We start from the raw sequence: 15,642 nt of genomic DNA, 5'->3' as shown, positions 1-15,642 counted from the left end.
ATGTATCTGTACGTCCTTCCAAGAATCAAATCACCATCGGTGCCTCACATAACATCACTTATGGCATTGGTCAATTAACACCAAGCTCCACTGCTCACGTGGGCCTCCTTCGTGCCCCAAACACTACTACGACTATCTGGCCTGGTGAGCACATATAAGTTTCAATTCCTACCGAAATAAAGTCAAGCCCTGATCTACTATCAATAGACCCCACCTTAATGTGGCATATTACAGCAATCCTGGAACCCGTCGACAGCAAGATCCGTCTCATCAATCCTTATGACCAACCAATCACTTTGAAACGCCATCAACACTTTGGTCACGTTACACCTACCATCAGCCCTCCCCCATCACCACGTCTACCCACAACCACCCCTCAGGCCATCACAAAATCAACGACCCCTTATTCTGCATCGATTATGGTTGATCCAGACAACATCCTAAATACTCACCTCACACGCGACTTTAACCAAACCCACAGCCTGTTTGATCACGTGTTTGATCCTACCATTTCTCACTACAATGGTCATTTCGGAAAACTCGAAGCAACAGTAAATATGGGCCCGGTACTCCCCCCTCAAAGGAAAGGTAGAATGCCCCAATATGCTCGTAATAAGATGTCTGAACTTCAAGCAAAGTTTGATGAACTAGAGGCCCTTGGTGTAATCAAAAAGCCTGACGGTGATTTCCAACTAGTGACCGCCTTCGGCGAAGTCGGACAATACAGCAAACCGCAACCCTCCCTGATGCCAGATGTCGAAAGTACCCTACATACCATTGCCCAGTGGAACTACATCATTAAAACAGACCTTATCAAGGCGTTCTATCAGATTCCATTATCACATTCCTCGCTAAAGTATTGTGGTGTGGCCACCCCTTTCAAGGGTGTACGAGTTTATTGCCGTTCTGCCATGGGCATGCCTGGATCAGAAACTGCCTTGGAAGAACTAATGTCCCCGTGTTGGGTGACCTCCTAGCAGAAGGTGTTGTAGCCAAATTGGCCGACGACCTGTACTGTGGTGGTTCAACCCCAACTGAACTACTTGCTACATGGAAGCGGTTATTGCAGCTCTTAGACAAAGGTAACCTGAAACTTTCACCTAAGAAGACAGTTATTTGCCCCCAGTCTACAACCATACTAGGATGGATTTGGTCTAATGGAACCATCCATGCAACTCCCCACAAAATTTCTACCCTCAGCACATGTGAACTTCCCTCCAATGTAAAGGCTATGCGCTCATTCATTGGTGCGTACAAGATTCTTGACAAGGTTATCAAGGATTGTGCCAGCTACCTTACGCCACTGGAGGACTACATCGCTGGTAAAGATTCAAAAGACAAGATAGCTTGGAATGACGACTTGTCAGCTGCTTTTAGAACAGCCCAACAAGGCCTTCACACCAGTAACCACATCACCTGGCCTCGGAGCTACCCTGTATGTCTCTCGGAACGGCTCCTTACTCCTGGCAGGTTTTTTCAGTGCCAAGTTGAAACCACCTGGATACCTTGTGAAATCGAGGCTTTATCCATTTCTGCTTCAATTAAACACTACGCCCCTTATATTCTCCAGTCCAAACACCGCACATCCGTTCTGACTGACAGTAAACCATGTGTCCAAGCTTATGCCAAGCTTTGTAGAGGAGAATTTTCAGCCAGCTCCAGAGTAACCACCTTCTTATCGATCGTAAGCCGCTACCAGATTACTGTCAATCATCTTGCAGGGTCAGTAAACATGCCTTCAGACTTTTCCAGTCGTAATGCCCCAAATTGTGTCCATCCTAATTGTCAACTGTGTAACTTTCTACAGTCATGTGAAACCAGCGTAGTTTGTTCGATATCAGCAGATGACGTCTTACATGGATCTACCAGAATACCCTATACTACCCCATCAACCTGGTTACAATTCCAACAGGAATGTCCTGATCTATGACGAGTCCATGCCCACCTCACCCAGGGAACCCGCCCATCCAAAAAGTTAACTAACATCCCTGACGTCAAAAGATACCTACGTGTAGCAACAATTAGCTCATCTGGTCTTCTAATAGTTAAACATCAAGACCCCCTATCACCCATCCGGAACTGTACTTTACTACCTCGACCAGTCCTCCATGGTTTCCTAGTATCTCTCCACATTAGATTCAACCACCCACTGAAGCATCAGCTGAAACTGCTATTTAATCGCCACTTTTATGCTTTAGATCACGACAGAGCCATTAACGAAACAGTCGATGGATGTCACCAGTGTGTGTCTCTAACGAAAATCCCTAAAACACGCAAAAAGCAGTCTACCTCAGATACCCCTCCTCAACGGCTTGGAATAACATTTGCAGCAGACGTAATGAAACGGAATAAACAATTTATCCTCGTCTTACACGAGACAGTATCCTCATTCACTACCACTTGTGATGTACCTGATGAACGCAAGAGCACTCTATGTACAGCCCTTCTCCAGTTATGTCTCCCCATGGTTCCCCTTAATGCCCTTGTTACCATCCGGGTTGATCCCGCTCCTGCCTTCACTGGACTTCAGAATGATGAAACCCTCCAACAGTACAACATATCCCTCGACATCGGCCGACCCAAGAATGTCAACAAAAACCCTGTGGCTGAACGCGCCATTCTGGAACTCATTGAAGAACTTCTCCGACTGAAACCGGAGGGGGGTGTTATTACTCCTCTTGAACTTACAGTCGCAACTGCCCATCTTAACACTAAGATTCGCTCAAGAGGATTATCATCTCGAGAAATGTGGACCCAACGTGATCAGTATACCAATCTTCAAATTGAGACGTCGGACGACAAATTAATATCTGACCAGTTTGAGCAGCGGATTACCAATCATCCGTACAGTGAAAGATCTAAGAATCCGGGTAGGCCTCATCCGCCTGCTTGCCCTGTTGAAGCGGGTGACCTCGTCTACTTAACCTGTGATGGCAACAAGTACAACGCACGTGATCGTTACTTTGTACTCTCCGTTGATGGTCAATGGTGTACTCTTAGAAAGTTCGCCGGATCCCAATTCCGTTCCAAGGAATACCAAGTAAAGGTTACAGAATGTTACAAGGTCCCTCCATCATCCCCTTCCCCCTGTTCCAGTCTTCTAGACACAGACAGCGATACCGACGATTCCTTGACTGCTACGCCTATGCAGTCACCTACTGGTAGACCACCTCCAGTCCAGGCTCCTGTGGATACACAACAGCCTAAACCCCTAATGTTCAACCTTTCTTTGCCTGCACCACCTCCGTTGGAAATACCCCCGGAATTGATTCTCCCAGACCCTTCAACCCATCCTGATACGCCTGGTTCCAGTCCTCCCTCGCACAAGCCTGGCCCTGTCAACAATCAAGATGTACCCAAGAATCAGAATGGTTCAAACAGACGTCCAGTGAGAACTCGCCGTCCACCAACTTATCTGAGAGAATACGAAACTACTACGAAATGCTGATGTAATCATCATTTATTATACATGAACAGTTACAGTTTTATAAACTTTTATTTTCCACAAAAGAAAAAGTGGTCGCGCTAGTATGCTTGCTAATCATACGTGTTTATTAGTTATGTCCATTATATGTTTCCATACTAATGTTGAACTGTAACCTGGCCTTCACCTTTTGGCCTGCCTCATTTTGGTTTGTACCCTCATGATGCCCGCCATGTTCTTTAAATAAACAACTACAATATGACCTGCACAGTTGAGTCGTCTGATTATTCCTGATCTTACTGACGTGGTGCTAAAGTCTATTCAAAAACCTTTTTGTTTTGGATATTCCAGGTAGAAACGACAGAACAGAACCTTCCTTCGGCCAGTTCTGCTATAGAGAAAGGACATAAATGTCCCTTCAATCCAACATCCCAAACTGCCAAGAATGTTGGAACAGTCATTCAGTGTCAGGACTGCGGAAAATGGCGTTTCCACTCACAGCAAAAGTTACCAAAGAAATGAAATGAAATGAAATGAAATGAAATGGGTTTAACGTCCTACTGTTCTGCTCCTAACCTGGGCTGATGAAGACGGGCATACGCCATACAGTGTGCTATGAGGGAAATTTTGCCCGGACAGCGGCACTACGGCCTACTCTTATATCGAATTCCAACTGCCAAGGGAAGTTACCAAAGAAACAGCGTGATGGACTTGAGGCTCTTATGGAAACGTTGCTATACAGCTGTGGTAGTACCTTTAGTAGTGCTATTGATGGTGATGAGGACAATAATGTTATCCAACTGGTGTCTGTTAGGGCCAATTTAGCATGTAATTCAGATATTGAATATTTTTATTACTCGGCAGGGTATGAATTCATTTGTCTTTATTGTGGTGGAGAAGACAGTTTAATCCAGAAAGAGGGTTACTACCCCCAGTGTCAGGAATGTGCTGGTTTAAAAAAGCCATTCCGAAACGAGGAAAAAGAACTATTTAAATTCATATTAAAGCCACCGACTGTCATTGAAATGATTTGAATTTCTCGCAAACTACCGTTTTATGAAGATTGAATGTTTAAAAAGAAATAAAAGCTTTATTCCTGAAGTATTGTGTTTTCAATACATCCATTTAAGAAAAAAAAACAACCCAAAAAAACCTCCCTCCCTCCCACATTTTTGAAAAAAAAAAGGACGATCACCAACTAATTTTTTTTAAGTGGCCTAATGATGGTTGAGTTCGAATTTCGTGAAAATCGGACCAAAACTGCCGTACAAAATGGCTGCCCCTCATACACAAATAGATTAAATATATGGTATATCAAGGATGTGGACCCTCTAGAGGCCACAATTTATTACCCAAACATTTTGGTTCCTTTCAATATTCGTGCATATCGGATCATAACTTACTGAATTATGGTCCTTGACATTACCAAAAATCACGTTTTTAGCTTGTGGTCACTCTAGAGGTAGCAATTTTTATCCGATTTAAAAAAAAAAATGTTTGAATATATCACCGTTACACCTTAATGATGGCCGAGTTCGAATTTCATGTAATAAATTGGACCAAAATTGCCGGACAAATTAGCCACCCCTCGTATGCAACTAACGTAAATATATGGTATATCAAGGTTGTGGGCCCTCTAGAGGCCACAATTTTGATCTGATTTTGATGAAACTTGAAATACATATTTATTACCCAAAGATTTTGGTTCCTTTCAATATTCGTGTGTATATCGGATCATAACTTCCTGAATTGAATGAAAATAATAAGCCGTCCGGGCTGAATGAAAATAATAAGCCCGCGAATGGAAATAATAAGCCTAAAACCAAATTACAGAGTGCAGGTGGAAGATAGGGGAGGTGGTGGGCTTAACTTAACCGTTAAAATTTTGCGGTCTGAAGAAATTCTGTGCGAAGCTTAGTGGCGAGACAAAGAGGAAGGAAACAGAAGTGCTGTACAACTGGCGGGAAAAGGAGAAAAGAAACACGAGTGCCTGTAAAAGAACAGCCCGATCACAAAAGCTATTACTTCATAATATTTATTTAGAAGTTATTGTCCCCTGTCCGTCTGTCTGTCTGTCCGTCCCACTTTTTGGGACACAATAAATCTCCTTCTAATTGGGCTAGAATGTTAAAACTTGGTGTAGGTGTTTATTAGGTCAATGCCTTGATGGAGTTGGAAGATGAGCAGTTTTTGCTTAGGGTAAGCAGAGATAAGTAATTTGATTGGTTGATGCTTTGGGACATGATAACTTTAGTTCTATATAAGCAATTTGATTGGTCAAGACTTTGGAACATGATAACTTTAGTTCTAAATAAGCAATTTGATTGGTCAAGACTTTGGAACATAACAACTCTGTTTTTAATTAAGGTAGAATGTTTAAAATTGATGTAGATGTTCATTAGGTGAATGTCCCGACTGAGTTCAATTTCATTGGTCAATGCTTTATGACAAGATAACTTTAATTCTATCTGATAGAGAGTGTTGGCTTGTTTTAACTAGTGATATGACACTCAAAAACCTAATAAAGGCGGATCGTAGATGGGTAACCGATGGGAAGATCCGCGTGATGTAATATACGTGTATAAGATAGACAGTAGCTGTCATACCTTGTTATAGTAGAAACGAAATGCCCAATATCAATTAGTGAAAGGTGAAAGATCAGCAATAGCTCAGCATATTATGGAAAACCCTAATCATACCATAAAATGGAGAGACCAACAGATTCTCGCCAGAAATATCAAATCCAGCAAACTGTTACATATCCGCGAAGCTATAGAAACCCGTAGACACAACCCGACAATTAATAGAGACACTGGTCTATTTATATTCAACGCATGGGATGATTTGATATTTTAAAGTCTGTGTGCTAGGTGTTTAACTACTTTGAACGTCATTAACGTTTAACATAGGCTTGTTCATTTCACTAATTGAAATGATGCATATGAATTTCATACAGTTTGGGTGATAACAACAAAGTGAAACAAGGGCCATAACTCTAGATGTAACAAGCCAACAGTGAGGCTGATGTCCCCCGCCGAAATCCCCAAATAAATAGATGACACATATTAATTAATTGCACATCTATTTTTTTCCAAAGTATCAAGCAATCAAACTGATTATCAACTATACACTAAGTTTCATCACTCTCTATCAGATAGAATCAAAGTTATCTTGTCCCAAAGCAGGAAATTGCTTATCTCTGCTTAGCTTTAGCTCGATATGTTAATCATTGAACTCAGTCAAGACGAACATCTACATCAAGTTTAAACATTCTACCTCAATTAGAAGAAGAGTTGTTATGTTCCAAAGTCTTGACCAATCAAAATGCTTATTGCTCGTTAGCTTAAGCAGAAAATTCTCATCATCGAACTTAGTCAAGGTATTGATGTAATGAAACTATACACCAAGTTTCATCACTCTCACTTAATTAGAACTAAAGTTTTCGTGTTCCAAAGCATCAACCAATCAAATTGCTTATCTCTGCTTACCCTAAGCAGAAAATGCTGATCTTCGCACTCCATCAAGGCATTGACCTCATAAACCCATACACCAAGTTTGAACATTCAAGCTTAATTACAAGGAGAGTTATTGTGTTCCAAAGTCTCGGCCAATCAAATTGCTTATCGCTCTGCTTACCCTGAGCAGAAAATGCTCATCATCGAACTTAGTCAAGATATTGATGTAATGAAACTATATACCAAGTTTCATCACTCTCACTTAATTGGAACTAAAGTTATCGTGCCCCAAAGCATCAACCAATCAAATTGCTTATCTCTGCTTACCCTAAGCAGAAAATGCTTATCTTCACACTCCATCACGGCATTGACCTAATAAACACCTACACCAAGTTTGAACATTCTAGCTCAATTAGAAGGAGGGTTATTGTGTTCCAAAGTCTCGGCCAATCAAATTGCTTATCACTCTGCTTACCCTGAGCAGAAAATGCTCATCCTCGAACTTAGTCAAGGTATTGATGTAATGAAACTATACACTAAGTTTCATCACTCTCACTTAATTGGAACTAAAGTTATTGTGTCCCGAAGCATCAACCAATCAAATTGCTTATCTTTGCTTACCCTAAGCAGAAAATGCTTATCTTCACACTCCATCAAGGCATTGACCTAATAAACACCTACACCAAGTTTGAACATTATAGCTCAATTAGAAGGAGAGTTATTATGTTCCAAAGTCTCGGCCAATCAAATTGCTTATCGCTCTGCTTACCCTGAGCAGAAAATGCTCATTATCGAACTTAGTCAAGGTATTGATGTAATGAAACTATACACCAAGTTTCATCTCTCTCACTTAATTAGAACTAAAGTTATCGTGTCCCAAAGCATCAACCAATCAAATTGCTTATCTCTGCTTACCCTAAGCCGAAAATGCTCATCTTCGAACTCCATCAAGGCATTGACCTAATAAACACCTACACCAAGTTTGAACATTCTAGGTCAATTAGAAGGAGAGTTATTGTGTCCCAAAAAGTGTGACGGACAGACAGACGGACGGACAGACAGACAGACGAACCCATTTTAATAGTCCCCTGCTTTCTTCGAAAGGCGGGGGACAATTAACGGAAATTTGTTGAAACTCAATAGGCGTGTTCCTTTTTTCTAATACATATAAATTTCATACAGATCGGATAATAACAAGGTATAACAAAGTGAAACAAGGGCCATAAATCATGGCGTAATTAACGGAAATTGTTGAAATTCAATAGGCTTCTTCGTTGCACTAATTTGAATGATGTATATCAATTTCAAACAGATCGGATGATAACTGTTGTCATTGGAGCATTCCTAAGATTCATCAAAGTGAAACAAGGGCCATAACTCTAGATGTAATTAACGGAAATTGCTGAAATTCAATAGGATTCTTCTTTTTACTAATTCAAATGACACATATAAATTTCATACAGATCGGCAGATAACTTTAGACGTTAGAGCGTTCACAAGGTGCAACAAAGTGAAATAAGGGCCATAGCTCCAGAAGAAATTAAAGTTATTGAAATTAAATAGGCTTCTTCATCTCACTAATGCAAACAACATATATCAATTTCAAAACAATCAGATGATAAATGTAGTCTGTAGAGTGTTCACAAGAAATTGTGGACGACTGACGGACGGACAGACGGACAGGGGCGACGGCAATATACGACCACATTTCCATGTGGGCGTATAAAAATGAAGTGAATCATAATCAGACTACTTCGAGGCCAAACTTTCTGCGGAGAAAGAAATCAACCAGACTAAGGAAGAAAATTGGCAAAACTTCTGTAGTTCTCTCAACGATAGAACGAGGATGAAAACGGTATGGAACAAGATATCAGGCATCACAGGAAAGAAAGTAAGACAAAATATACTTTTACTCACTTATAAAAATAAAACTGCCTTAAACAGTATGCACAAGGCAAACTTACTATGTCAGACATGCAGACAGCTGTAGCAACAGCCTGCACAATGATGCCTTTACGGCAAACAAAAATAAGTTCTTATATGAGCAAAATAGTGCACGAAGATAAAGATGACGAATCAGATCTCTTATGGTCCCAATGAAAAACCCCACAGGAATGGAAGACTGCTTCAGTTGTTCCTCTGCATAAACATAATAAGGACAGAAATGAAACAACATCCTACCGTCCTGCCAGTCTTACGTCAACTCTATGCAAGACGTTAGAAATGGTTATTACGAACAGACTCAAGTACTTCTGAGAAAGTAATGACACAGAGTAAAAATACACAGAGTGGCGACTGCTTCATTTGCATACAAAGTAGGACGCGCACTGCATCTTGGGGTTTGTCTGTAATGTCACTAAACATCACTGAGTAAAAATAACCAAATCTCTTTAATTTCGTAGTTTTATAGTATATTCGGTAACAAAACTACTGAGAATTATCACATACAATCATATGTTAGTTGTGTGTGTGTTTCGGGAATTTATAAAACATGATTCATATTTTTAAAACATGGATAAACACAGCGTGGGACGGCCCGGACTGAAGTGAAAGACAGCAATAATTGTGACGGTTTACGAATTGGTCTAGGCTGTAAATTTTTGTCGATTTTTAAAGGTTTTTATTAACTTTAAAACTAATCCACCAAATACTTGTAGTTTCGATTTCTAGATTTCAAATGTAATTTCCATACACCTTAAAATGGAAATGTTAAAGTGCCACGCCCTCTTTTGGATAAGGCCTATATCAACATTATTTATTTCCCCCCCCCCCCAAAGAATTCTTCTAGAGCTTATTACTGTGTGCTTCTCTTATTTATGTTATGTTAATAAAGTAAGCTTCCATTAAAATATAAAATAATAATTTAAGAATATTAAAATTGAATTTCAAATAGGCCTATAACGTTTTCCAATTATAAACAGATTTGAGCCGTTGGTTGTTTTCCAAGATAAAATACTCTTGGCTCTAGCTCCTTTAGGAACTGTCTCTGATCGGACTATGTCCGCTGACAGTTCCTATCGCTTGCTATATAGCTGCAATATGAAAATAACATATGAATCTAAATTTATTTTATTCAGTAGACTTGCGGTACGTAGGCCTATTATAGAATGTAAAAAGAACATGTGCAGCTAGTTCAGACTTAATGGGTAAAGCTTACTATTTAAAGTTTGATCTTTTAAAAATCACAACTACACGTTATTCTAAAATTACAAAAATACTGTTATGCTATTCAAAATCAAATTTCCCCTTTTACTGGTAGGCCTTAATCCGCCCAATAAAATATTTGCTGAAGCACTATCAATAATTTTAAACCATTCAGTAATTCAAAATATAATTTTAATTTACTCTGTGATTATCTATTATGCTGTAATGGTTAACTTCAGTTTGTATGGCAGATAATTCCATAATAGAACACAGTATAAATTAAATTTTCTATTTCTAAATAATCAGTTGACAAAAAATCACAAAATAAAAGTAACTCTGAACACAGACCAGACCTAATGGCATGGATATTTAGAGCAAACTTCAGATTTATAATAATTTAATATATTCTTGTGCAGTAGTGTAAAATGGACAATTTCATAGTATTGGGGGTCCTATAATAAAGGCCGACTAAACATTACATGACACCCAGAGAAAAATGCAAAATATTCATTCTCAAGTTGTTTTTGGTTTATACTTGTTTGTAAAAAGAGAAACCAATCAAATCAAATAATGTTTATTGAAAAATGTTATAGGCTTATGTAAAATAGAATTTTAATATCTTTAAAGTGCACATAAGATGTGCCTGGAAACTTTGAGATAGGTGTAGCCAATGGTTACTAAATCCACTTTACGGCAAGTTCACGCCAATCTGGTTAAAATTAATTCAGTTATCTTCACTCAAAGTCGTAAAAATAGACCTTCCGTAAAAACGACTTTGCCAATTATCGAAAACACTCTTAATCCCCTCAGACGCCAGTGACGTCACAGTGACCGAATGCATATTCGGAATGTTTATTCCTTAATTACCTATATACAGCCGGCGTGTGTATTCTTTAACGCCTGAAGGATTACTTAAGCCCCCTAATTAAATTAAAAAATTGACTACGGAATAATTTGTTTTGTAATTCATTTTAATTTAAGATCCAATTTAGAGTGCCTACTACTTTTAAACTTTGAAGTCTTGAACTCTTAATTAATTTTTTACAATATGGAACTTATTGGACGAACACTTTTAATATGTAAATAATATACGGGTCCAGCTGTGTGGTTTTTACTGCGAGCACTTCACTTTTCCACATAAAGTGTAGTGTCGTTAATATCTGTCATTAATTAATCAATCTGACTATAAAAGTTATACAGGCCTGGGTCATAAATTAATTTACACGTTGGTGTTAGCAGTGAGGGTTAGTGGGATTAAGAATGTTGATTAGGTAATTATCTTTTTTTACGCCGGCCAGATCAAAGACATCACTCTAAGTGGAACGTGTGCGTAATACCTCACGAACGAACTAATGGTAGAATCATACACACACACATTGATTGTATAGAAGAATTAAGTTTTACTAATAAGTTGTTTAAAATTACTATATACCCAATAATTATTGCTCACCGGTGTTTTTGTAATCAAGTAGCCTCGTATTATTTGTTGATTGGCATTTAAACAACATTTAATTGATGGATGGATTAACGTTTTTGATACGATTAGGTTATAATGTCTAACATCGGTGCAATTTGCGCGGCGAAGTTTAACCTCAATTACTACACCCGTAGTACATGATAATATGATACAAAGCGTTGATTGGCAGAGAAATGGGTGCGATCTATTGTACATGTTATGCATAGTCATCGGAAAACATTTAATTGATGGATGGATTAACGTTTTTGATACGATTAGGTTATAATGTCTAACATCGGTGCAATTTGCGCGGCGAAGTTTAACCTCATTTACTACACCCGTTTTACATGATAATATGATACAAAGCGTTGATTGGCAGAGAAATGGGTGCGATCTATTGTACATGTTATGCATAGTCATCGGAAAATTCCATATTCACTGTAGTTGTTCTTTATGTATAGAAATGGTTATTATTATATATAGCTAATAATGAATATATCGACAAATGACTGGCACCATTTGTATTTCTGTACTTAAGTTTGGGATATCAAGTATTACGGGGTTATCCAAATTATCGGTAAATGTGCTAATTTCTTGAGCCATCTTCATTTGACACATGGCCTAGTTAAACAAAGGCAGCTTAAATAGATCTACGGCATGTTTCGGCATTTTAAATTCACTCTAAAATATTCCAATCACAAATGTCTAATCTGTACCAATGAAAGACGATAATTCGGTGATTATGATTAGGCCAGTCACGTGGTAATTGGACCGTCAATAGACGCTTGTCAACTTGCCGTGTGTATTGATAGTGCTATATTGTACAGACAGTGAGATATTGTATAGATAATGTATATCCTATGTGTAGTGCCTGTGACGTCACCAGCCAATCAACCGGATTAAGGTCGTAACTGAAAAATCGAAAAGCGTTTTGGCGTGTCGGATACTTAAACATTAACAGCGGACTTAATTTTAATCAGATTGGTGTGAACTTGCCGTAGAGTTGATATAGTAACCATGGGATATACATACATGCAATTTAGATTTTTGATCTTACGTGGTCTTTAATTATTTTATTTTTTAAAAATGAAAGCCTAACACAACCAGCGGCTGCCAGGCAGGATACGCCCACATTTTCAAGAGATGGATAGAGAACAAGCTAAAAAGAAAGTGATTTTTCCTACAATCAACGGCCATAATTCATGAAGTTACAATTTGATATGCGCAAATATCGAAAGGAACCAAGATCTTTGGGTTATAAACATGCATTTTGAGTTTCATCAAATTCGAACTCAACCTTCCATAGGGTGTAACGGTGATATAATAATACTTTTTTTTAAATTGATTAAAAATTATGACCTCTATAGGGTCCACAAGTTAAAAAAGTGATTTTTCGTACAATTAGGGGCCATAATTCAGGACGTTACGGTCCGATATGCGTGAATATCGAAAGGAACCATGATCTTTAGATTATAAACATGTATTTCAAGTTTCATCAAAATCTAATTAAAATTGTGACCTATACAGGGTCCACAACATGGGTTCCACGTCGGCCGTATATGCCGGTCGAGACCTACGGCTATGGAAAATGACCGTTCCTAGATCTGACCTAACGGTCATTTTGCACGCCGGAAAAAGGGTCTTTTTTAAAAAAAAAAACAATTTCAAACATGGCTACGATCGACCTTCACTGTGTAACTATACAAGAATGCACGTCGTCTAGAAGCCAATCTCGTGATTGGTGTTATAGAGTTGTATATATAGTCGTCAACAGATTATACTGAGTGTTGTGTTGATAATTAATGATGAGTGTCTGGTAGTAGAACAATAAATGTTAATTGATAAGTGGGAATCTAATCAACAGCGTGAAGCGGCCCATTGTTAATCATTCACATATTGTCCACGTGTCATAAGAATTTTCAACAACAAAGCCGTTTACCGCTATTACGGTCAGGCACAATGTAAACAAGGTTATTATGATCTTCGAAAAAGGGCAATTGATATGAAGTATTGCTCTTCGAATCCAACCAACTGTCATATAAAATAAAAAAAAGCATAGAAATTATGTAACTTGTCTTAAGTCCTCAACAACGTACGTGTTGGGAGAAAAATGCATTTTAAAATGTTTATAGCGGTATTACGGCCTTGTGGAAATTGTTGAAATAAAATCTAGAGATTAGTTAACTTGCTTACCGAACAATTAAGAAAAATACGTATTCCAGTTCTATTGTGCAGCAATATTGATAATTCCACGTGTAGAAGAAATGTCGTGTATATACGATTACTCTTATACACGACCTTATTCTAGGGGGCGCTAGTGTCGCTAGCCGTGAAGTTAGTTATCCGTTAGTCATTTAGTTATACATGTACATTATTAGGATTTACGTCACAATTCTGCGGCCCGCAATTCCGTAAGAGATGGTCTAAAACCCAAAAAAATGTGAGATATATGCCATGGATTATTATATATTTATCTTCATTTCAAAGTTATTGTATTACAACTCAAAATTATCCAGGTCAGTGTGTTTTCTATAGAGCACGTGTTAATTACGTGTGAGCTACTGAAATGGTTTTTCTCCGGCCAATTCAACTATTTCGTTATTTAAGTAGCCAAAACGGAATATTTAATTATTAAATAATTATCATGAGCCTTACTAATATTTCATTTTTAAGTCAAATATATTTTTTTTTTTTGTGCACCCCATGGTGACAAAGTGGTATAGACACGTGAATTCACAATACCCTACCATGAATAAAAAACATGAAATATGAATTTACTTTGATCAAGTTTCAACAAAATCTGATAAAAATTGTGACCTCTATAGGGTCCACAAGCTAAAACGTGATTTTTCGTATAAACAGGGGCCATAAGTCATGAAGTTTCGATCCAATACATGACAATATCGAAAGCAGCCGAGATCTTTTGGGGATAAACCTATATTTCAAGTTTCGTCAAAATCAGACAAGAATTGTGACCTGTAGAGAGTCCACAAACAAATTGTGGATGGACGGACAGGGGCGACAACAATATACGTCCACATGAAAATGTGGGCGTATAAAAATCATAAAAAGCACACGGTGAGTCAACGTTGGAGCCAAAGGTATTTTATCTTGGAAAACAACCAACGGCTCAAATCCGTTTATTGGAAAACGTTATATGCCTATTTGAAATTCCATTTTAATATTCTTAAATTATTATTTTTTATTTTATGATCCGTATTGGAATACCACATTTTATCAGTGAAATAAAAGTGTTATTCCACTGGCTAGCAGTGAAATAAAACTTGTTATTTCACTGGCCACTGGGACTACTTTGTTTTGTTTTCTGGAGTCACAACTCACCACGCACGGTCACTAGTTCAAGTCGTTGAGTCGAGCTCATGTAAGTGTTGCTGTCAAGACTCGTGGCATGATTTTACATCGCTAGACTTACATGTATTTCAATAAACACATCGATATCAGTAAAAGTAACATGTCCTGAAAAATGTAATAATCCACACACGCCCAGTAAAACACTTTTTAGTGACAAAATTATGAAAACAATATGGCCGACACACCAGAAGCAGATAAAGATGTAAAGCGGTCTAACCCCCCGCGTTGTCCAAGCGGAAAAAGTAGTCCATGTTGTTTTTACCTAAAATGGTTGTAAAATCATAAAATATATAGAACATTTGTCGTTTTGTCGTGAATAACATATTTTATTTCATCTCTAAGCTACGCATTCGTGAAAATATAGGTTTTCTTGCTTCTCGATGAAATAAAATATTTTATTTACTCTAAAATGACAAATATCCTCTATATATTTTAATGAAAGCTTACTTTATGAAGATAACATAAAGAAGAGAAGTACACAGTAATAAGCTCTAGAAGACAAAGGAATTTTTCTTTGGGAGAAAAATAAGTCATGTTGATGTTGAGTAAAATAGCTAGGCCTTATCCAAAAAAGGGCCTGGTACTTTGACATTTTGAAATGGCCCATTTTAAGGTGTATGGAAATTAAATTTCAAATCTAGGAATGGAAAAAACAAGTATTTGGTGGAATAGTTTCAAAGTTAATAAAACCTCTTAAAAATCAACAATAATTTACGGCCTTAAATAGACCAATTCGTAAACCATCACAAATGCCGTCTCTCGTCTCAGTCTCACTTCATTTCGGGCCGTAC

The 15,642-nt window shown here is 38.0% G+C and overlaps 1 protein-coding gene and 1 long non-coding RNA gene across 5 annotated transcripts in view; one reads left to right on the top strand and one right to left on the bottom strand.

Annotated features, from left to right (window-relative positions):
- Positions 1-3,936, top strand: part of LOC126811291 (uncharacterized) — a 46,219-nt gene extending 42,283 nt beyond the window's left edge. The window contains exon 6 of the long non-coding RNA XR_007675524.2: positions 3,776-3,936. This is a non-coding gene — a long non-coding RNA (uncharacterized LOC126811291). The remainder of the gene's footprint in view (positions 1-3,775) is intronic.
- LOC126811227 (centrosomal protein 43) overlaps positions 1-15,642 on the bottom strand; it is a 361,417-nt gene that overhangs the window by 23,388 nt on the left and 322,387 nt on the right. The window lies entirely within an intron of this gene.

The sequence above is a fragment of the Patella vulgata genome, chromosome 2, assembly GCF_932274485.2.
Source record: "Patella vulgata chromosome 2, xgPatVulg1.2, whole genome shotgun sequence".
NCBI lineage: Eukaryota > Metazoa > Mollusca > Gastropoda > Patellidae > Patella > Patella vulgata.
This window is presented reverse-complemented; position numbering and strand designations above follow the sequence as displayed.